This window comes from Electrona antarctica (genome assembly GCF_951216825.1).
Source record: "Electrona antarctica genome assembly, chromosome: 21".
Taxonomy (NCBI): Eukaryota; Metazoa; Chordata; class Actinopteri; order Myctophiformes; family Myctophidae; genus Electrona; species Electrona antarctica.
In genome coordinates this window covers 30407222-30430415 of record NC_136802.1, presented here as the reverse complement: position 1 = coordinate 30430415, position 23194 = coordinate 30407222, and positions in this window count along the sequence as shown.

The window sequence follows — 23194 nt, the reverse complement described above, 5'->3', positions numbered from 1 at the left end:
TAATTCAACATAGCTCATAATTCAACATTCTTGGAAAATGTGTTCTTGTGTATAACCTACATAGGTCTGGCCTGTGTATTCCAAGGCCTGTCTTCAAGTCCCACCCGGGGTGAGGAGGTAGAATGCCACTTGTTTCATACTGCCTTCTGTCCTTCTGTCCTGCTCCTTCCTGCATCACACCTATTTTATCGTATCTGTATGACAAAGGGTCTGCCCATTTTTGGGATCTATTCTGTGGCACGAAAACGTCTGAGAACTACTTGTTTAGAAGGCATTTCATATTTGTTTTCAGTGCTTACGATAGAAGGCGACCTGCGAGTGATCCTAGGACTTACAGTACGAAGAAGAGTACACCCGGAAATAATGTGATCTAAAAAATATATATATATATATATATATATATGTCCAGTCTAATGTTATAGGAATACAGTGGGGTCCCATATCTTTCTTCCTCAGTCTCAAAGTGACATTTATCAGAACCCAGAGGTACCTCTGTACCTCTGACACACCCACAGACCTACTGTCCATTTATTATATTACACAGTGGGTGAAAAAACACACCCCTTAAGGCTAAACCCCACCCAACAGAGGTGTGGCTACCAGAGGTATTTTTGGGCTGACTGACATTGATAGGTACCTACAGATGTCAGCCCGGAACAGACGAAGGGGATGGGACTGTATAGGATGTAAAAAAAAAAAAATGTTCTCTGCTTTCTGTTCCCATGCAGACAGCCTTTTTTGGTGAAAATGTAACTAGCTGTATTGTTCTAGCTAGAGAAACTCTGGCAGTAGCCTATGTTCAAATATAACTTTAAGAAAAAAAGATATCGGGTTTCAGGATTCCATGCACATCCTGAAAATATCTGCGAGTGAGACTCTGACTTTGCCTGCCAAATAGGGTACAGCAAGAACCAGAAGAATGAATCGGATGATTCCGTTACCGTACGAGCACAGCGCAGATGAATAATTAATCTTGTGTTTCAGTCGCTGACTTTACACAGCGGGAGGGCCCGCGTCTGACTCAGTCGGCGGTCTTTGGGTGGGTGGGGTTTCCATTGAAACGGGTCAAACATGGCTACGGCCGCCTCCACACGCTTCAAAAATACTACAACTACAAAGTTCCCTCAGACGTCCTGAGGGCAACTCCCACAAAGCACAACACTGGCAAAACACACACATCTTCCCCTTCTCTTTCAGTGGTGCGAGAAGTAATACGTAACGGCAAAGAACTATATGTGCAGAGTAGACCAGTCGAGCACTCCAGTATATTTGATTTGGTAGTCTCTCCTGGAGTGTTGCAGGTGTTATTCTCCAGTGGTGTAAAAAGTACTACATTTGTTTACATAAGTAAAAGTATCAATACTGCAATATGGTACTTTAAGTACATTTTGATGCCAATGAGTCATTGGTATCAAAATGTACTTAAAGTACCAAAAGTACTCATAATGCAGAATGTCCCATTTCAAGTTTTCAAATGTATACAAATCTTTTGAAAGTAGCAGATATACAAGTTCGCTTGTATATAAATGTAGGGCTGAAGTGGTTGATGTATGTTTTTTTAATAATAAAGTAACTAGTAATTCAAGTTTTCAAATAACTGTAGTGGAGTAAAAGGACAATATTTGTCTCTGAGAGTGGAGTAGAAGTTAATGTATTGGAAATTGGAAATACTCCAGGAACCCAACTCTGCTGTGCTAATAGGAGAGTGATCACCATCCATTCGTCGGCCAAGGACTTCATTGTCATTCTCCACAATCCTCATTAAATCCACTATGACCAACAACCGAGGTCCAGGTATATAGTTTCCAATTTGGTTTTGTTCCTCTAAACAAGTCTCAGGAGCATCCCCCCTTCCCTACAGTATTCCGAGCAAGTCTGTGTTTCACATATTAAGTGCTTGAGCGCAACATTTAAGAGTGGGTGACTTCTAATAGCAGGATATCAGCGGATAGCTGAAAGCTGCCTGGGAGCATGTTCGGGTCCTGCCAGCACGAAGAGTTGCTGGCGTCTGCACTCTCTAAGCCTCTTACTGGGAAGTATATCTCTGTATATGAACCCCCTTTTTTTAAACCCGGGAAGAGATGAAACAGAACAAGCTCCTACAGTATGTACGGCTGCTTTCCTCACATCCGAGGGAGCGGAGGGACGGTGCAGTGGAAGTTATTGTTGCTTCTGTTTCACAGGTTTACCGCACTCTCTGTCTTGCTCAAAGGCGGCATCGATCGAGTGGAGTCATGCAGGCCACAATGTAGAAGTAATAATAATAATAATAATAAACTTTATTTATAAAGCGCTTTTCGAAAACAATGTTTACAAAGTGCTTTACAGTGTCAAAGGATAAACAACAATCAAAATGAAAATGCATACAAATAAACAGTGTAAGACAATAATAGAACATATACAGTACATACATGGACATGAAAGAAAAAAAAGAGCAATATGATGAATCTAAGGAAAGGCTTTAGTGTACAAATATGTTTTCAAATGTGATTTGAATGTTGACACAGAGTTAGCTAGCCTTAGAGCGAGAGGTAGGTTATTCCAGAGTCTGGGTGCTCGGGCAGCAAAAGCCCGGTTGCCCATAGTGACTAAGCGAGTCGAGGGAACTTCCAGGAGGGCCAGACCTGAGGATCTGAGGGTGCGTGTACAACTTCTGTATTCATCATTGTGACGTGTCTTTGTGAGGTTGTAGATCTGCTATTTTTACGTGTGTCATGACCTGGCTCACATCATGACAAAAGGGAGCAACACACAGGCGTAAACTTAACGTTATTTTATGTTTAACTAAAATAAAGACATAAACTGTGCATACAATAAAATGTGAACGGTCAGTGGTATCAGTAGTGTAAAGTGTATATTATATGGCTGGGTGCATGAACACATACTGTATGTGCAAGTGGAAAAAGCAACGGAACTGAAACCAATTAACTCAAACAATGCAAAATCAAACAGGTACTGTGGCCTGTGCACTGAGAGAGAGAGAGAGAGAGAGAGAGAGAGAGAGGCCTCGGCCAGCCTGGTATATAAACTTGTCTTTATATAGAAAAGCATGTATTTCTTTCACAGGTGCCATGTGTGAATGACCGGATTATGAATGTGAACGTTATTGCACTTGCTGCACACTGTCAAAAGGCCATGATTTCCAAATCAGCCCCCATCAACCAAGATAGTTATGGAAAATGATATTATTAAGCATCAGAACACACGTTGTATTTCCTTTTTAATATGTCCATTCATTTCACGTTATAATATTCACGTGTGTGTGTGTGTGTGTGTGTGTGTGTGTATGTAGGGCAGTCACTAAAAAAAAATGATGCATCGATTTCATTAACACAAGTCAATTCAGATTAGGAGAAGTCTAAAGTAAAAAAAGAAAAAAAAAGAATCAATTGTTTTCCCCATAGGCCATCATAATTTTGCTCTATGTGTGCGTGTCTACAGAATTCAAACTGTAGCATTGATTATTGTCACGGACAGAAGTTCTTTCCCTTTGCATACACCGCACCGGAGCGCACTCGCCTATTAGTTTGCATTGCATTCAGAACGCGCCTTTAATTAAGAACCTAACTGCAGCTGTGTCCCACTGTTGACTGGCTGAATTTGAACTGCGCAGTGTCAGAGAAGTAACAGATAGAAGCGCGCAAACTTTATCCCCAAACGATATCCCCCACCCCCCCACCTCCGTGCTGGAAATAAAATTTCCGAGGCTATACATCCGTGCTGACGCAATGACTGTCCTGTTTCTGGTTTAATAAGAGTTATTCTATGTGGATAGAGCCAATGGGCGGCTGTGGCTCAGGAGGTAGAGCAAGTCGTCCAATGATCCCTGGGTCGGTGGTTCGAATCCCGGCTCCTCCTATCCACATGTCGAAGTGTCCTTGGGCAAGACACTGAACCCTACATTGCCTCCAATGGTGTGAGCTTGCCACCATTGGTGTGTGAATGTCGGAAGTGAGGACGCTGGCGTCGACTGTTTGCCGCTTCACCTCCCAATGTATGAATGAATGAACCATTGTAAAGTGCTTTGAGCAATTGAGCACTTGGAAAAGCGCTATAAAAATGCAATTCATTATTATTGGCTACTATGAAGAAAACACAATAAACTAGTTAAAGTGCCCCTCCGGTACAGGTCTCCTCCAGGGCAGGTCAGGTTGTGGCCTCCTGGTGGCGCTATAATAGGCCAATGTGAAAATGGTGCCATTTCTTCTTACGCCTTGGATGGCAATTGGATGATTTGAGGCATTTTGTTCCAAAAATGTGTTTTGCAAAAATCCACCTGTTTGTGGTGCTATAACAGGCCAATGTGAAAAGGGTGGGATACATTCCTCAGCCTAGTAGGAAAGTCTGTGAAAGATTTCACGTAAATTGGACGCCGTGTTCATGATTTGAGGCTTTTTGTTCAAAACGGGCCAATCCTGCAAACTTTGAAAGCCAATGTTAGCCAATTAGGATGGAATATGAAATATCGGACAGATCTGTCTTGAACACATAACTATAGATTTACAGGAATTTGACAGAATTTGGAGGAGTAATATCCAAACAAATCCATGTGTTTTACAAAAGTCGGCCTCCTGGTGGCGCTATAACACGGTGGTTAACGGTGCCGGAGATTAGCTGTGCACAGACAGACAGACGGACGGATGGAAGGACGGACGGACGGACGGACGTACACATACACACCCACGGACGGACACACACACGGACGGAGTGCAAAACATACTCTCTCCCATGTCTTCGGCCTGGTGGAGACAATGAATGCAGGCATACGGTATACATGTCTGTGGTCTGTAGGCTACATACGTGAATGTTCTCAATAGCTCTCAAAAGTATTTTTTTTCTTCAGGCATACTACTGTATTTTCCATAGAGAAATAGAGATTATTAATGGATGCTGGACTAGCATCATGCAGTGAGCTACACTGCACCTTCACTATACACTGCATGAAAAGACCCTCAGGTGATGAGCACGTCCATATTATACTGACGCACATATACGCTCGCATGCGTATGTTTGTGTGAGGGGTGTGTGTGCGTGTGCATGTGTGTGCGTGCGTGTGAGTGAGTGTTGTTGGGGGTGGGGGATATTTCTAGTTGTGCGTGCACATAAATGTCAACATATGTTGGATGTTCCTGCACGCATGAGAACAAGGGATGAGTCAACTTTTGATACATGGAGAATTAACGTGTCTCGTTTTAATGAGGTTTAATGAGAGGGAGGGGAGGGAGAGAGAGTGTGTGTGAGTGAGCGAGCGAGCAAGCAAGCGAGAAAGAGACAGTGAGAGAGAAAGACAGTGAGCGAGAAAGAGAGTGAGTTGCTGGAGGATGGTGGGAAAGAAGGCAACCATGCAGGATGCGAGAGAGATCATGGTGATTAAGTAAATAAGAGAACACACAAGGCCGTGTGTGTGTGTGTGTGTGTGTGTGTGTGTGTGTGTGTGTGTGTGTGTGTGTGTGTGTGTGTGTGTGTGTGTGTGTGTGTGTGTGTGTGTGTGTGTGTGTGTGTGTGTGTGTGTGTGTGTGTGTGTGTGTGTGTGTGTGTGTGTGTGTGTGTGTGTGTGCGCGCGCGTGTGTGTGCGTGTGTGCGTGCGTGCGCACTGTGCACATGCATGTTTGTGTTGTGAACCTTTGTTCCATTCAAGCATAGCATGTCCGTCCTATTTTGGCAACGATATAGCTGCTTTCAGCATGTGGAGAGCGGGGTGGGGTGCTAGTGTGGCACAGTATAGTGCTATGAACTGATAACGAGAGAGCGATGGACTGATAAAGAGGTGAATAGATTGGTGAAGCTTGGAGATAGCAGGCCGAGCTGGCGAAGAGCGCTATATGGAGAAAGATGGAGAGATAGTGACTGACTGGAGCAAATGGTCATATATCGCCATGCTGGCTGGTAGTCATGGTGGAAAGAGATTGAGTGATTTACTGATTGTCAAAATATTTTTTTTCCCATACGAAACACATAAAGAGCTATAGCCCTGAATGACCATAACAGATCTGTAACTGAGAGTGTATACAAATGGAAGGAATTTGTACACTCTCAGAGTTATGTTGGTCCTGGCAAACAAAACATTAAGAACCAGTGGTGCAGTATACCGTTATGAGCTGTAGTACGTAGCATGCCATGCCGAAGTTAAAAAAAGAATATATATATTGACCACGTGCAAGTGTATTGCCTATACGTGTGCTATATACCTATACAGTATCTCGTGCAGGGACTAATTACTGTATACCGTCTGAGAAAATCAAGGCTACAGCACTGTAGTGCAGGGTATAGGCAACCTTAGGCATTTTTGGTTTAGAATGAAGTCCCTCACATTTGTTTGCTAATTGCATCCTGCACGTTCTACAGTCTGGGAGATAGGTGGGGTATTTTCATTGAGTCTAATGATCATTATAGCAATGTGAAAGAAAATATTTTAAAAGGACAAATGTTATATGCGTGGACAATAAAAATATGTTGGATTTTTTTTTTTGCCATTAAAATGAATGTTGAGACCCCTGCTCTAGTGGAAATCGAAGAAATCCTGGACATTCAGTAATTGGGAGCTAAGATCAAAATAAGAACATTATAATAGCGTGTAAAAAAGAAATTGCTACGGACAAGACCAAGTCTTTGACACGTATGTCCGCATACGGACATGTTGATGATGGAGGGAGCACAGCTAGATCAAAGGATGGCTGGCAGGGGAAATGAGAGGAGTATAGACAAGCTCCCAGTGGTGGAAAAAAGTACTCACATATATTGTCAATACTGCAATGTAGAAGTACTCATTGCAAGTACAGTAAGAGTCCGGAATTGAAAATGTACTTGAGTAAAAGTACAAAAGTAGCGGTATTAAAAAAAAGTACCAAAAGCAGAAAGTACTCATTATGTAGAATTTCACAAGTTTTCAAATGCATGACAATATTATACAATTACAATAGCAGTGTGAGCTTAGTAGATCGGCTATTTTCAAATTGCCAAATTATTAGACTGAAGTGCATGGTCAATGTATGTTTTGTAATAATAATAATCTTCAAAGTAACTATAGTAACTCAAGTTTTCAAATCATTGTAGTCGAGTAAAAAGTGCAACATATTGCCTCTGAGATGTAGTGAGGTAGAAATTGAAGTAGCCTATTAGACATTATAATTATTGTGAGGCATTTGCACAAGCTCACAATGCCTTGCATCGTGATGCATTGTGAGCTTGTACATCTGCTATTTTCAAATGGCCGAAATGTATATACGGCTGAAGTGGGTAACATTTTTAACAAAAAATAAATAAAAAAACATTATACTTCTTCATTCTAAATCTTTATCCCACGATTTTGTAACCCATTTTTCACCCCTGTGTCAATTATCGAATGTGATCCTGGGCTCTACACACCCTCCACCAACCTAGTCCCCATATATGGGGGACATGGGGAGAGCAACGGACTTGAACTCATGCTTCCTTCATGCCTGAGTGTCCAAGTTGCTCCTTTACACCTGACAGGAGGGAGTTTCCCTGGTTGGACGTAGCACGTGGAAGGAACACGTTATTCCAACCAGTTCCTTTCCCCTCCATCAGGTGCCCTGGCTGGCCAGGGGGAGGTAGTTTAGAGACCAGGATTACTGCATGTTTTTTGTGAGGGTACCTACCCTAGGGGACACGGGGAGAACATGCAAACTCCACACAGAAGGGCCCTTTCGCCAACCTCGCCTCGGGTATGGGCACTGATGACGCGGAGGAGGAGACACGCCGCCAGCACCCACAGCGTCCCGAGCGGGAATCGAACCCAGGACCTTCTAGCTGTGAGGCGACAGCACTACCAACTGTGCCACCGTGCCCCCCTCAACATTATACTTAAGTACAGTACTTGAGTAAATGTACTACACCCAGGAAAGTGTACACAGAATCCACGCTGATACAGAAACTCAACACATTGCGTACACGCGTGCACACACACACACACACACACACACACACACACACACACACACACACACACACACACACACACACACACACACACACACAACGAGATAAGCTGTTCCGTGCAGATATAAATATCGGTCACGGAACACTCCGGAGGCATGTCGGATTTATGTCTGTCTGTCTGTCTGTTTGGGCACGGAATGTGCTCAGCTGATTGGCTGAGCACAGAATGTGATGTAGGATGATATATGATGATAAGAGTGCCCCTCATTTCACACAAGTGTGATTTTTTTCTTTTAAAATTTGGGCATTTGGAGTGATTTACAGTAAGCGAGAATCAAATGCATAGAAATAAACTAAGAACCTAACAGTAGAATCAGTATAAACACTATAGAATGCCAGATCAACAATGACCTGGCATCTGTCTACATGAGATGCTGTCTAAAATTGCGGGCGATGCGATGATGCGATGCTATTTGATGCGTCGTGCTTCATTGTACCAAACGCGTCTTTGAACTGTACCCAAGCGATCTGATAGTAAAATATTCAATCAATCTGTGTATGTTTATTGTTTACATCAATTTGCATGTTTCACTTTCAATCAATCTGTATCTGTAGGGCTGCAGCCTGCAGGCTATCAGAAATTACTTTGGACAGATGGAAAAAACTTTAGTTAAACTTGCAGAGTGACATTACTTTACCTGGGTTACATCTTCTGATAGTGCTGACATGACATAATAATTCCATCTAGTGTTTCATTAGCGCGACGGAACATGACAAATGAGTCTGTGCTCATGACAGTCAGCGCAATGAACACAGTAACACACACGTTGAAACAAGGTGGTAAAGATAACAAGGGGTGGCCAGTGATGTCACTGTTATGCAACACGGAAGTAGTATGGACTTGAAGCTGTTTATAAACCAGTCAGTCAGTGACATCACTGATGAATCCTTGGTGTTACTCTTCCTGCGACCGATAGCCCCTGAAACCAGGCTTTCACCGTCGTCCTGACTCTTTTTTTCTCTCTTCTTCCCCCTTCATGGGCCCCTTGGGGGCGCTGGGCCTCGGTGCATCGCACCGGTTGCATCGTCGATATTTACGCCACTGGCTCGCCCAGCAGTCTGCTGTCACCCAGGCGGATGCATGCACGCGACCTCGCCCTTTAGGGCAAGGTCGCTTCTCGCCTTCAGACGGTATACACAGTATGTACCGTGTGAAGGCGTAGAAATAGATGATCTTCAAGCTCACAAAGCGCCACATTGCGGCATGTCATGAGCAGTGGTGGAAAAAATACTCACATGTTTATTGTTTATGTAAGTAAAAGTATCAATACTGCAGTGTAGAAATACACTGTTACAAGTAAAAGTCCAAATGTACTTGAGTAACAGTATAGGTATCAAAAAAGTAGAAGGTACTCATTGTGCTGAATGTCACATTTCACAAGTTTTCAAATCATGTCATGTCAGATACACTCCAAAAGAGGTGGAAGCTTCATCAGTCTGGAACAGCATATGGAACACCAGATTGTTGACAAGTATGAGGAAGGAACCCCATGTCCTCCCAAACGTACATAACGATCCTCTCAAATTTAACGAAGTGGAGTAACATCTCTATCCCGTGAAGATGGGAGCCTTTTCATCAGCATCCAATGCCTAAACAGAAGTGTGTAACTGTTTTATGTTTCCGTAATGATAAAGTAGCCTGGGGAGATATTCATCAACAGAGCCGTCATTGCAATTTTACAACTGGTTCAAATGGTGTCTCGACACTCCCCCAGAGATAGTATCAAAGATTTCTCTCTATGCAAGGAGAGGCATGACTAAAACGTATGTCGCAGCAGGGCTTGAACGACACCTCACCTCACCTCACCTCACCATCACAATAAAGGCTACAAAAAAGGTCACCACAAAGTAGATAAGACAATAGTTAACAGTGATAATGTGTGTTTAAATTACAACAATGCAATAAGGTTGACGTTAGCGATTGAGATTCAGAGAGCAACTCAGGAAATGACGTAACGGGCTTACCGTCACGAAAAGGGCCTGGCGACATTTGTCTATTTCTTCCCCCTTCAACTATTCAACTCAGCATAAGTCAGTGGAATTTTCACTACAGTTTTTTTCTTTTCTTTTTTTAATCGCACCCGAACCGGAGAGTTATGAGTGCGTAGAGAACACAGTTGTGAACCGTAATCAATTTATATTAAAATAGGCGTCAAAAGGCGATCTCGGCGTGGAGGGCGTTTAATTGGACCAGGAGGCTTCAAAAGGCAATCTCGGCGACACCAGATCTTTTTGCGACTGTACTGTAAGTCGCAGTTTACTATGAAAACCTGCAAAACCTGTCAGTCAGTCACGCCTCGTGTCAGTCAGTCCATCTCTCCTCTCCATATGGCCAATACAGAATTCATTCCATATGTTTATTCCATATCTGACCTCATCAAACCCTGTACACTCAAGACACTGCTGATGATCGCATTTGCAAGTTTTATTTTCTGTCTGAAAATAAATACCTGCATCATCCGCACCTCCAGACAGCCTGGGTCGACAAAATAAGGTAAAAACACTGGCGGTGACGAAATGATTAATTAATCAATACATGGCAATCTGTGTTAACTACCACCATCTTCCACATCTTTTCAGGCTAACCTTTTGTTACAAATGGATTCTGTGTGACAAATTGGTCCAACCATTCCAACCACAATGTGTCTAAAGATATTTTCAGCAAGTGAAGCTTTATCGAATGTGGGAAGAGAGACCAGAGTCACTAAAGCGACACTCACCTCACACTAAGAGTGCACACAAGCTGGACTTTAGCAAATGAGTCACAGGGTGAAGAGGCTGCAGCCAGGTAATAGTAGCCAGCCAGGTGATTGCCAGATCGAGGACAGCTGGGTAATTGGCAGCATTTTAAGAAACACATGAGGACTCACACTGGAGAGAGACCCTCCAAGTGTGAAGTCTGTGGCAGAAAAAGTGTACTGTACACCATTTAATGACTCACAGTCAAACAAGATTAACATATAGTAATACAAACACAAAAGGAGAGAGAAGGGACAAGGGGGATTTGGGGGGAGTAGGCCTACGGGTATGAAAATAGAGTCAAAGGGGAAAGAAACGGACAACCGTACCCTTTTCGGTAGTCTTGCGTTGCCAGACTTAATGCTTCCGGTCATACAGTCTGGAGCACGGAAGCTCTGATCATGAGAAACCTCCTCCCCACTTCCGTTTCGTCTTTACAGTCGTGCAAATGTATCCTAATATAAAAATAAATCATCTAAGCATATTATAACTTGCTGCTTAGCAGATATTTTAAAATATATTTTCGTGAACGGAAATGGCAGCCTAGCTCCTTGCTCGGATTTCGGGAGGTGTAGTTCCAGACACTATAGCCTACTGTAGCATCCAGAGATTGTGGAATAGTTGTCTGGCTACATGAGACTACTTTAAATCACTTTTATTGCATTGTTGTGATTTAAACACACATTACCACTGCAAACTATTATGCTATCTCTCTACATTGTGGCGACTTTTTCACATACATAAGAAAATATGCTGATCTTTAGATCCTGCTGCAACATACATTTTAGTTATGCCCCTCCTTGCTTAGATATTGGAGAGAAGTCTTTGATACTATCTCTGGGAGAGTGAGACACAATTTGAACCATGCAGTTGCAATGACGGCTCTTTTGAGGAATTTCTCCCGTACTTTTTTTCATTACTGAATAACAGCCTTTATACTACTCTTTAGGCATTGGATTCTGATGAAACGGAAGTCCCCTGCTCCCCTCTCACATCAGAGTTCCATATGCTGTACCGTAGCTTCCACTAGTGTACTCTGACTGACAACATGCACCTCTGACTCAATGTCACGGTCTACCTATTATGCATATAGAGCGTCGCAGTCCCGCCCCCTACCATGGCCCAGGAAATGAATCCCAATGCATTTTTCCCATAGACATTTCAAAAAGTATTTATTTAAAGACGGTTACTTTGTCCGCAGCGTAAACGTCTTTAAATAAATACTTTCTGAAATGTCTATGAGGAAAATGAACGGAGAATCATTTCCTGGGCCATGGTAGGCGAAAGTATTACAGAAATTCCATCTGCAACACTGCAGTTTACACACAGGTCTAATGAAGTATCTTTTCTGTCGGATGCCCAAAACTGTCTTTTCAGGATTCAAACAAAAACAATGGCAGATCTATAAGCTCGTTTGTGTTCAACTAGTGGACCGGAGACCACGAGTGGTCCTTGAGGGTTTTCCAGGTGGTTCCCATGGCTCCCATCCCAGCTAAATGATGGAGAGTTTTAACCAAATGGACCCTTGTAGATCTTTAGTGTAAAATTAAACCAAATGTTTCATTTTATATGCTCTCAAGAGTTACATTATTGTTAAACATCTGCATTACTTAATTTACAAGAAGTCTACACAATTAGAGAATCAAAATGGACTTAAAGTACCAAAAGTAGAAAGTATACTCATTGTGCAGAATGTCACATTTCACAAGTTTCCAAATCATGTCATGTCAGATACACTCCAAAAGAGGTGGAAGCTTCATCAGTCTGGAACAGCATATGGAACTGCAGATTGTTGACAAGTATGAGGAAGGAACCCCATGTCCTCCCAAACGTACATAACGATCCTCTCAAAGCACTTCTGGTCCTCTCAAATTTAACAAAGTGGAGTAACATCTCTATTCCGTGAAGATGGGAGAGGGGAGCAGGGGACTAACTTTTCATCAGAATCCAATGCCCCAAAAAAAAAAAAGAGTATAAACGCTGCAAAGTGTGTTTTCTGTTTACGTAATGATAAAGTAGGGGGATAGATTCCTCAAAAGAGACGCAATTAGCAACTCGTTCAAATGGTGTCTCAACACTCCCCCAGAGATAGTATAAAAGACTTCTCTCCAATATCTATATGCAAGGAGGGGCACTTTGACACACACACACACACACACACACACACACACACACACACACACACACACACACACACACACACACACACACACACACACACACACACACACACACACACACACACACACACACACACACACACACACACACACACACACACACACACACACACACACACACACACACACACACACACACACACACACAGTTTGAATTTTGATGTGATTGATGTTGCCGTTATAATTTTATGTATAGCTTCTAGAAAGAGAATAAAATCTGCACTCTCAGTCGTAGTTTTGATGATCCGCAGCAGCAGTCAAACCAGACAAACGCGTTTCGGCGCACAGGCCTTCGTCAGTGATACAGTGTATAGCTTCTACACATCACAACACTTATTTATCTACACTACAGCAGATGACTCCTGCCTCCTAGTCTCTCATGTCGCCTCACCTCACCTCACCTCTCGTCTTCCCAACATATGCTTCTTGCCACACATCTTTTTATATGTATGTTTTTGTTTAACCCATATCTCTATCTCGCTGTCTCTCCATTTAGGACTGAAAAAATATCTTCTAAATCCTAAACATTTTCTGAAAAACCCATGTTTCTATGTCAGTGGTGCTCAACCTTTGTCATGGTCATGGACCCCCAGAATTATCTGTATTTGGTCGCAGACCCCCATTTGAAAATGTGTTGTTCCAGGGACCCTCCCAGAAGCAAAGATTTGAGAAAGAATATATATTCAAAGATCTGCTATTTTCCAGAATGGGTTAAAAGTGGCCAGTGTGGCAGCCTGTCTAACTCAAAGACAATAACGTCCAGAAATAGAACCCGTGGTGTAAAGTAACTATAACTACATTTAAGTACAATTTTGAGGTATTTGTACTTTACTGGAGTATTTCCAATTTCTAATACTTTTATTTTGATTATTATTACAAAACTTGCATTATACATTTCAGCCCTATACATTCCGGCCATTTGGAAATAGCCTGTCCACAAGCTTGTGAGCTTGTAGATCTGCTATTTTAAAAAAAAGGAAAAAAAGATTTGTACACATTTGAAAACTTGAAATGGGACTTTCTGCATAATGAGTATACTTTTGGTACTTTAAAGGGATAGTTCAGCTGTATGAAATACTTAATATAGTGGTTGCAACTGTATTAATTGATTGTCCGAGTCCCGTGGTGGGAGTTCTGCTCTGGTTTTGGTGAAATATTATGTAGTTCCGGTCATTTTGTGGGGGGCACAGGGGGCCACGCATTAAAAGTAAATTAATCCACAAAACTAATGTCATTTGTATTGTTGACCTATTTCTAAAATATTAGTGCAACTTTCGTTAATTTTTTACCCCTCTATCACACGGAACTATGTTTTTTGTGTCCATATCACTACGCCCAATTTTTTCCCCATGCGATAGAGGGGTCAAAGTTGAACGAAAGTTGTGCTAATATTTTAGAAATAGGTCAACAATACAAATTACGTTAGTTTTGTGAATTAATTTACTTTTACTGCGTGGCCCCAGTGCCCCCCACAAAATGACCGGAACTACTTAATATTGACCAAAACCAGAGAGAACTCCCACTACAGGACTCGGGCAATCAATTACAGTTGCAACCACTACATTAATGGCAAGTATTTCATACAGCTTAAGTTAAAAAGAAGTCTGAACTCTCCCTTTAAGTACATTTTGATTCCAATGCTTTTGTACTTTTATTCAAGTATACATAAATTCCAGACTTAGGCCTCACGCAGACCTTTACTGCATTGCTGTATGCTTGTTGGATGAATATTGTGTAGTGTCATGGCCGCCCCAATGCATTTCCAATGGAAGTCACATGGTTTGTAGTCCACATTTTGGACTACAAGCTGTTGTATGGCTTTCGGCTGTGTTTCGACTGCGCCCCTCCCCCTCATACAACACAAATGTGTCAAACCATGTGACTCCCATTGGAAATGCATTGGGGCGGCCATGACACTACACAACATTCATCCAACAAGCATACAGCAATGCAGTAAAGGTCTGAGTGAGGCCTTATACTTGTAACAGTCATTCTACATTGCAGTATTGATAGTTTTACTTAAGTAAACAAATTGAGTACTTTATTCCACCACTGCTTTGTTCACTGATTGTTTCACAATGGTGGAACGTGGTGTTCATGTCTTTGAGCCCACAACAACAAACAACCACCTGTGTATGAGCTTTTCAATCTGTCCTCCAAGACTAATCTTCTCTTGGCAAGAGCAGGGTTTGAAGTTGAACCCATATGGCACACGATATGCTCCTAATCAAAAATGAATGTGCTTCATGATTCCACATAACGGTGTTCTCTTTGACATTGTTTTCATTGGCACGAGGTACAAATATTGTTCAGCATTTTGATGACTATATTATTAGGCTAGCTACCATGGCAAGATTGGAAACAGCTGAGCTGGTGAATCAGGCCACCACGACAAAATAAATTATCAGATGTTCCTTACAAAAAGTCGACTTCATTAACACAAGTCGACTCCCACCAGGATATATATATATATATATATATATATATATTATATACATATACATATATGGACAGAAGTGATTCTTTCCTTTTCCAACTGCATCAGGAGTGCAGTCTCAATGCAACTAATTCAGTAGCAGTAACAATAGCGTCAGTTGATTCTTCATATCCATATGAGTGAAGCGGCTGGGGTGACATGTTTATTTTTCAAAAACAGTACTTATATGAGGCGATCTAAAATCCCCCTATGGTGATTATAATGCAAATAAAAAGTACATGAACCTGTGGATTTTCGCCCTCTACCGATATTGGCGTCAGACTTCGGTGCTCTATAGTGTGGATTTCTCTGGCACTGACGTCACGTTCCGGCCTAGAGGGGAAGCACACATTGTGTTAACAACCTATGTGCAGCGGTGTCCCCCATGCACTGATTGACTGGCTCGAACTGCACTGTGCCAGAGAAGTCAGAAGAACAGAAGTGCAAACGTTATTCCCAAATTATATTATATTGCTTAGAGTGATGCTCGTCTCTTGGTTCCTATATTACTGAGGCACTATACACTGTCTCTATGCATTTGATGTTGTGTTTACTTTGCCAACTGTAAGTCGCTCTAGATAAAGACACTGATTTGTATACTTTTATTGAAATGTCATTATGACTTGCTGCTTGGTACTTAAAACTAAACGTTTAGGACTTGGAATCGACTACAGGGACGTGGCCGTCTTGACTTGGGATTTGATTTGCGACTTCACGAGTGCTCTTAAAATGATACGTTTTATTAAATGGTAAATGGTGCATTTATATAGCGCCTTTATCCAAGGCACTTTACATAGATTGTGCATTACATTCACCCATTCACACACACATACATACACCGATGGCAGCGGAAACCATGCAAGGCACCAACTAGCACATCGGGAGCAATTAGGGGTTCAGTGTCTTGCTCAAGGACACTTCGACAGTAACTCTGCGGGAGCCCGGGTTCGAACTGGCAACCTTACGGTTACCATCCAGGCACTCTACCCCTGAGCCACCGCCGCCCCTATTGTCCTCTTATGACAGAGAGAGTCACAACAGTGACACTTCAATGTTTGCCCTCCACTTTGGATTCGCATCAATCTCTACACCTTCTTTGTGTTTCAAAGCCACATTTCCTCCATTGTGTATTAGTACTTAGTTTAGACAGGTTTTGGTTTAGAATAGTCATTGGTTAGACCAGTCATAGTCTCAAACCCTCACCCTAAACCTAACCTCCCACGGGGCAGCACACATAAACCTAACCTTAACCCATGTCTAACCAATGACTAGTCTGAACTAAGTATGCACCCCCTATCGATCTACGCTTGCTGCTTTGCTTTTTATGCATGGCTGCTATAAGTGACAAGGCCACGTACTGTTCTATTGTTTAAATGTATGCCGACAAAGTTGTGGTTTCAAATAATATGGCCAAGTGGGAACATGCAAATTGAGAAGAGAAGTGGAGCCGCAAGCTCCTACCGGTATCTGAAAATATGTAGTTCCAGGGACTATATATTGTATATTCAAAGATTTGCGGCACATTTTCACGATTTTTCAAAAATAGCAGATCTACAAGCTCGTAGCGCGGCACTTGGTGCCGCGCTATGAGCTTGTAGATCTGCTATTTTTCAATAGCTAAAGTATAACATAATGCTTAAAACACCAACAGGGGTTCCCGCCCAAAATGGGATAAGGTAGGAGCGCAGCCAGTTTAGTGCTGTGCCCCTGATGCCAAACCATTTTTCCAGGTGGTCGATTAACATAGAGTGGTCTACGGTGTGGAATGCTGAGCTAAGATATAAAAGTATAGTAACAGTAACAATGTCCATGTCATCATAATGGAATCCACAAACATAGAAAAGAAGAACATAATATGCATACAGTTTTAAAACAATAAAAAAGTGGGTCAAATTCATTATCATTTTTTTTCTAAGAAAAACAAGAATTCAAGAAGGGTGGAGTAAAGAGATCAAGGCAGGAAAGAAGAAAGTTTGAGCACTTGAACCACAAAAGTACCAGTAAAGGGTTTCAGATAAATTAGCAGCTTGTTTCATAAATGGCGCAGCCGCTGGGTTTCTCTTAGCTTATTTACAGGCTGTATACAGCCGTACAAGCAAGGGGTCTCTACTCTCTAAATAGAAGGTATCAGGGAGGTATCCTCAGTGAATGTATCCCAAGGTCATCAGGATTTCGGGTCTCGGAACATGATCATACCCCTCCCTCAGGTGACCCACCTGGGGTGATGCAAGTCCCGATTTACAGTAAGTCCCAATAGCTAGTAGCTACGCTCAATCAGTCCCATTAGGGAAAGACCAGGGCCACACAATACGTTGCTCCGGAACCAGTGTTGTTTTTGGCAGCAAATTTCTATTTTAGTTTAGTCTTTGGAACGGCCTGGCCAATCAGCAGCAGCTATCCCGCCTATAGCTGCTGCCGATTGGCCAGGCCGTTTTGTGGCCGGGCATCAAGTCTGCCTGAGAGTTCCCAGATGGGAGCAAGAGGGGGGAACCCAGTGTACTCTCTGCTGCCCCATCTGGCGGAGTCAGGTTAGGTCCACTCCTGCTCTCACCAGGATCTGTGCGTTGCACCAGACTCTTCCCAGCACCAGACACTTCATTCAGCAGCCTTCGACACTGTCTCCCATTCCATACTCCTCAACCGCCTTTCCACCCACCTTGGACTCACCAGATCTGTTCTCTCCTGGTTCATATCTGTCCGACAGGCAGCAGTTTGTCTCCACCAATGGTTCCAGCTCCCACCATGCCCCAGTAAACCATGGAGTGCCACAAGGCTCTGTACTTGGTCCCATCCTTTTCACCATTTACATGCTTCCGCTCGGTCAGATCATCCGTCAGCACAATCTACAGTTCCACTGCTATGCTGATGATACACAGTTGTATCTCAGCACTTCACCAACCACTCTGCTCCCCCCACAGTCCATTGTCAACTGCCTTCACGCAATAAAGACCTGGATGACCACCAACCTCCTCAAACTCAATAGCAAAAAAAGACTGAGCTCATGGTCATGGGTCCCAAGACGCAACTTGAGAAGATAGGACATTTTCTTCTCCAGGTGGATGGCTGTTCCATCTCTCCATCCCCTGAAGTTCGCAACCTGGGTGTCATCCTGGACTCTACCCTCTCCTTCCAATCCCACATTAAATCTGTTACTAAATCTGCCTTCTTCCACCTCAAAAACATTTCCAGACTCCGCCCCTCACTCCCAGACTCTGTTGCAGAAACCATAATCCATGCTTTCATCTCCTCCCGGCTGGATTATTGCAACAGTGTTCTGCTCGGCCTCCCCAAGAAGTCCCTTGACAGATTGCAGTACGTGCAAAACTGCCAGAGTGCTCACCCGCACAAAACGCTGGCAGCACATCACCCCCACCCTCAAACACCTCCACTGGCTCCCGGTTAAGTTCTGCATAAACTACAAACTGCTCCTCCTCACCTACAAATCCCTCCATGCCCTTGCCCCACAGTATTTGACAGACCTCCACAAAACGGCCTGGCCAATCAGCAGCAGCTATCCCGCCTCTAGCTGCTGCTGATTGGCCAGGCCGTTTTGTGGCCGGGCATCAATTCTGCCTGAGAGTTCCCAGATGGGAGCAGGAGGGGGGAACCCAGTGTACTCTCTGCTGCCCCATCTGGCGGAGTCAGGTTACAATGACTACACCCCTGAGCGGAACCTGAGGTCTTCTGACATGGAACTCCTCACCATCCGTCACGCAAAAAGGCGGACCCTCGGCGATAGAGCCTTCTATGTGGCAGCCCCTGCCCTCTGGAACTCTCTCCCCTTGGAGATTCGCCAGACTCCTACATTGGACTCTTTCAAGTCTGCACTGAAGAGACATTTGTTCACTCTGGCTTTTGGCAACTAGTTTGTTTGTTTTGTTTTTTGTTTTGTAAAGCGTCCTTGGGTTTCTTGAAAGGCGCTATATAAATCCAAGTTATTATTATTATTATTATTCAGTAGTGGTGGATTCTTGAGCCGCAATGGTTCTGCAGGCTCCACCTGGGCAACGGTGGTGCTGCAGGCTCCGCTTGCGGCTTGAATGGCCCTCCTAAAGGCCTCACCATGGGTTTGTTGGGCTTCCTCCTCATGGAAGACACAGGCTGGGGCGCCAACCCATACTGCTCCCGGGCTTTTGCATGGACGGAAATAGAGCCCTATATGCCTATTTTGCTCAGACACTATGACTGATGAATTCTCCATTCGTCAATGGGAATTTAATGGTTGTGTAGGACAAAAAGTAGACACTAAGCCGATTTGCTCGTCTTTGACGTCATGTAAATTCTCCATTCATTGTCAATGGGAATGTAATGTTTGTGTAGGACAAGCATATGACTCGTCCACATATGACGTAAATTCTCCATCCATTGTCAATGGGAATTTTATGTTTGTGTAAGACGAAAATCTACACTAATAGCTGAATAGTAATGGTCGGACTAACGGGAGTTCGAACAAATACCACGCTATACCTCCTGTTGTAATCAACGCATACCGAGGTGTGAGATGCAGAGGAATGGAGGAGGAGTTAGCGTTTCCCTCTGTTGCCAAATTCACTAGCTCTGCACAGTGTGTGCCCAGCTGTCGAAAAAGGGAACAGAACAGCAATACACAGCATCCACTGAAGGCATAAAACAAACTAAACAAAGCATAAACAGTAAAGCAAAGCATATATCAGCAAGAATGCTGTGATCCTGGAATCCTCATTCAGGTGTACCTCTTTGATCTCTGTTTGGGCAGCCAAGGTGTTTTGGGTGTGCGTGACTGCTTTTAACTTATGCAATGAAAAATATGCATTTAAGGGCTAAACCTTTGATACAGCAATCAAAAATATTTGACAGCAAAACTTTTGAAACTGCAATCAAAGCGATTTGACAGCAAAACTTTTGAAACTGCAATCAAAAAGATTTGAAAGCAAAACTTTTGAAACTGCAACCAACAAGATTTGAGAGCAAAACTTCAGACTGCGTGCTAATAAATGATTTGATGCAGTTGTCCAGCTCTTGTCTTGCTATATGCATGTATATATGATTATATGTATAGAAGTATTCTGCACTCCTATCCTATCGTATCGTATAATATATCAGAAAAGTCTGTCCCTCATCAATGTATCTCCTCGGTCGGTTGGTTCACCAATAAGGGACTTTCTCTGCCCCACCCTTCTCCCACTGTTAATATTGTGTTTAGTTTCCAAGATGGCCGCAGCACTAGGAGGGGGTGGGGCGGAGGTGAGCGGGCGGGGTCGACATATGCCCTTACTGAGCTGCATTCAAGACACTTGCCTTGTGTCTGACACCGGACTTGTGTCTGAACACAGCTTTGATGGATGTGTTCTGCCCCCCTTCCCCCCATCAAACAAAATGTTTTGGTCAAGAAATCAAAAACCATATGGGCAAAAATCCATATGGGCTTCCATTGGAAATGCATTGGAGCGGCCATTAAACACAGACACAAGACAGACACAAGACAGGTGTCTTGAATGTGTGAACGCAGCCCAGTAAGGGCATATGTCAACCCCACCCGCTCACCTCCGCCCCACCCCCTCCTGGTGCTGCGGCCATCTTGGAAACTAAACACAATATAAACAATTGTAGAGGGGTGGGGCCGAGAAAGGCCCTTATTGGTCTGAACTTGTACTGGGGCATTGACCAATTGCCATTGGGCAGACAGGGTAGGGGTAGAAGGTTTTTCTAAGGCGTGCTGCTCTTTTTTGCACTACGTATGTTGGCTTGGGTGTCGATACTTTGCTTTCCTTAGCATTTTCGTAAACTCTCTCTTAACACATTCCCTCCCGTTACGATAGGCGGTACCGTGAGGTCGCAGTGCTAGAGAAATGCGCGACATAAGCAAAGAAGAAGAGGCCTCATCCGGCCGACCCGGAAATGATTGCCCTCCATTGTTGCGCCAGGCTCGCTCACGGCTCCTTCACGGCTCAAATTAATGTTTTATTAAGCTCTAAACATACTTCATCTCAATCTGAGCCCTAAAATATACTTTAGATCGCGTGTGTGCGCGTGCACACTGGATATTCGATGACTACACACCATGCATAACGATGGATGCTATAAACGGTAAATAAAATACTATTAATTCTGGATTTAATGACATTAAACAAACCCAAGATCTCTCGTGATGGCAATGGAGGTTGCAAGCACGAATCCCGGGAAATCGCGGGATTGGCATAGATTCGGATAACTCTTCTTCTTCCTTAGTGGGAACTGACCAATAGATATCGAATTGCAATTGACCATTATGCAGGGAATGATGTGTGGTCAATAAAGCACATGCAGCCACAGTTGTGCTGAGCATGCCATAGCCACTTATCAGAGGAGGACTTTATACCATAGGGTTTAAGAGGTGGTCCGGGACCACTAGGGGGTCCTCAGAGTCACTACAAAAAAACAGCAGATCTACAAGCTGACAGCACCTCACAGCTCGAGGCGTTGTGAGCTTGTATATCTGCTGTTCTTGGCTAATGTTCCTGTTACAGAATAGGAATGTTAGTTCAAGAAAAAAATAAAAAAAGTTCTGTTATCTCACTATAGCATGTTCAGCGCAACTGTGTGTTACGGCTCACTAAATATAACACTGTGGCTTCTTCGCAACACAATGGATGACTGTAATTAAAGCTGTATATTTACTACACACACCACAGCTTCATCCTTCCCTGCATAATATATGCCAGGGGTCAATGCCTGTGTGCAATTTGATATCTATTGGTCAACCCACCAAGCGGGGCATTTCCACCCACATCAGAGTCTTAATGGACCCTTTAATGACCTACTGAAATAAAAAATACGTTTTTCACACATTTAGACCATATCCGTGGTCATCATTATGGGAATACCTAACAATGGATGCAAACAAAGGGAACATTTTCATTTTTGTGTATTTTTACATCAAAAGTCAATGAAAATCTCATTTTAATTACTTCCTTTGAACGAAAACATGGCTGTGTGATGACGTGTCGAGGCTCACATGCATAGTGAATCTTGATTAAATTCACCTGTTTTATTCCCATTGCTGCGTTGTCCTCCAAACACAGGTGGTTTTGATTATAGAAATACAGTTTAAATCTCATTCAAGATGACATCCAGACAGTGTATTACTCGTTAGGGTTAGTTAGTTGTCCACTTTTGTGGACAAAATCAACACTCAACAATAGATTTAGTCGACAAAAATATTATGATAGGCCTATTTAGTCAAATATATGACTAAAAGACATCTCAGTATGACTAAACACAAATCAACACTGTTGCACTGCCTCAATGTTAAAGGTATTATAGGCATTATAGGTATAGGTATTAGGTATGATTATAAGCCTAAATGTAATCCTGACACACTAATTAACCCCAGCACCCTGTTTCTCTGTCCGCCTTTGTTCGCCTTCTCCTACCAAACCACACCGTTTGCACACATCTCACCATGCACAACAGCAACAGCAGGCCTGTCCTGACATAACGCACTACTTTGCATCCATGCAACTGTCATATTTACAGTACAATACCCATTTCTATGAAAAACAACACCAGCCTGTTTGCTGAGATGTCACAATCGTCACCACTTTGCAGCCCGCATCCACACCACAGCACTCTGGACAAGGATATAACTGTTGCGGGCAGCGCAACTAATCTCCCCCCCACACACACGCGTTCACCCCAGGGAGGGAGGGAGAGAGAGATTGAGAGAGCTCTTTACTCCTCCTTATGTTTTTAGTGCTAACCTTTTTTTCAAATTGACCAGCAAACTATAATCCACATTGTTAGTAGTGTGTCCTTGATCCAACTTGCTTGGAAATGTGCATATTGCCAGCAGCTATATGTAAGATGATGAGCCTGTGCATTT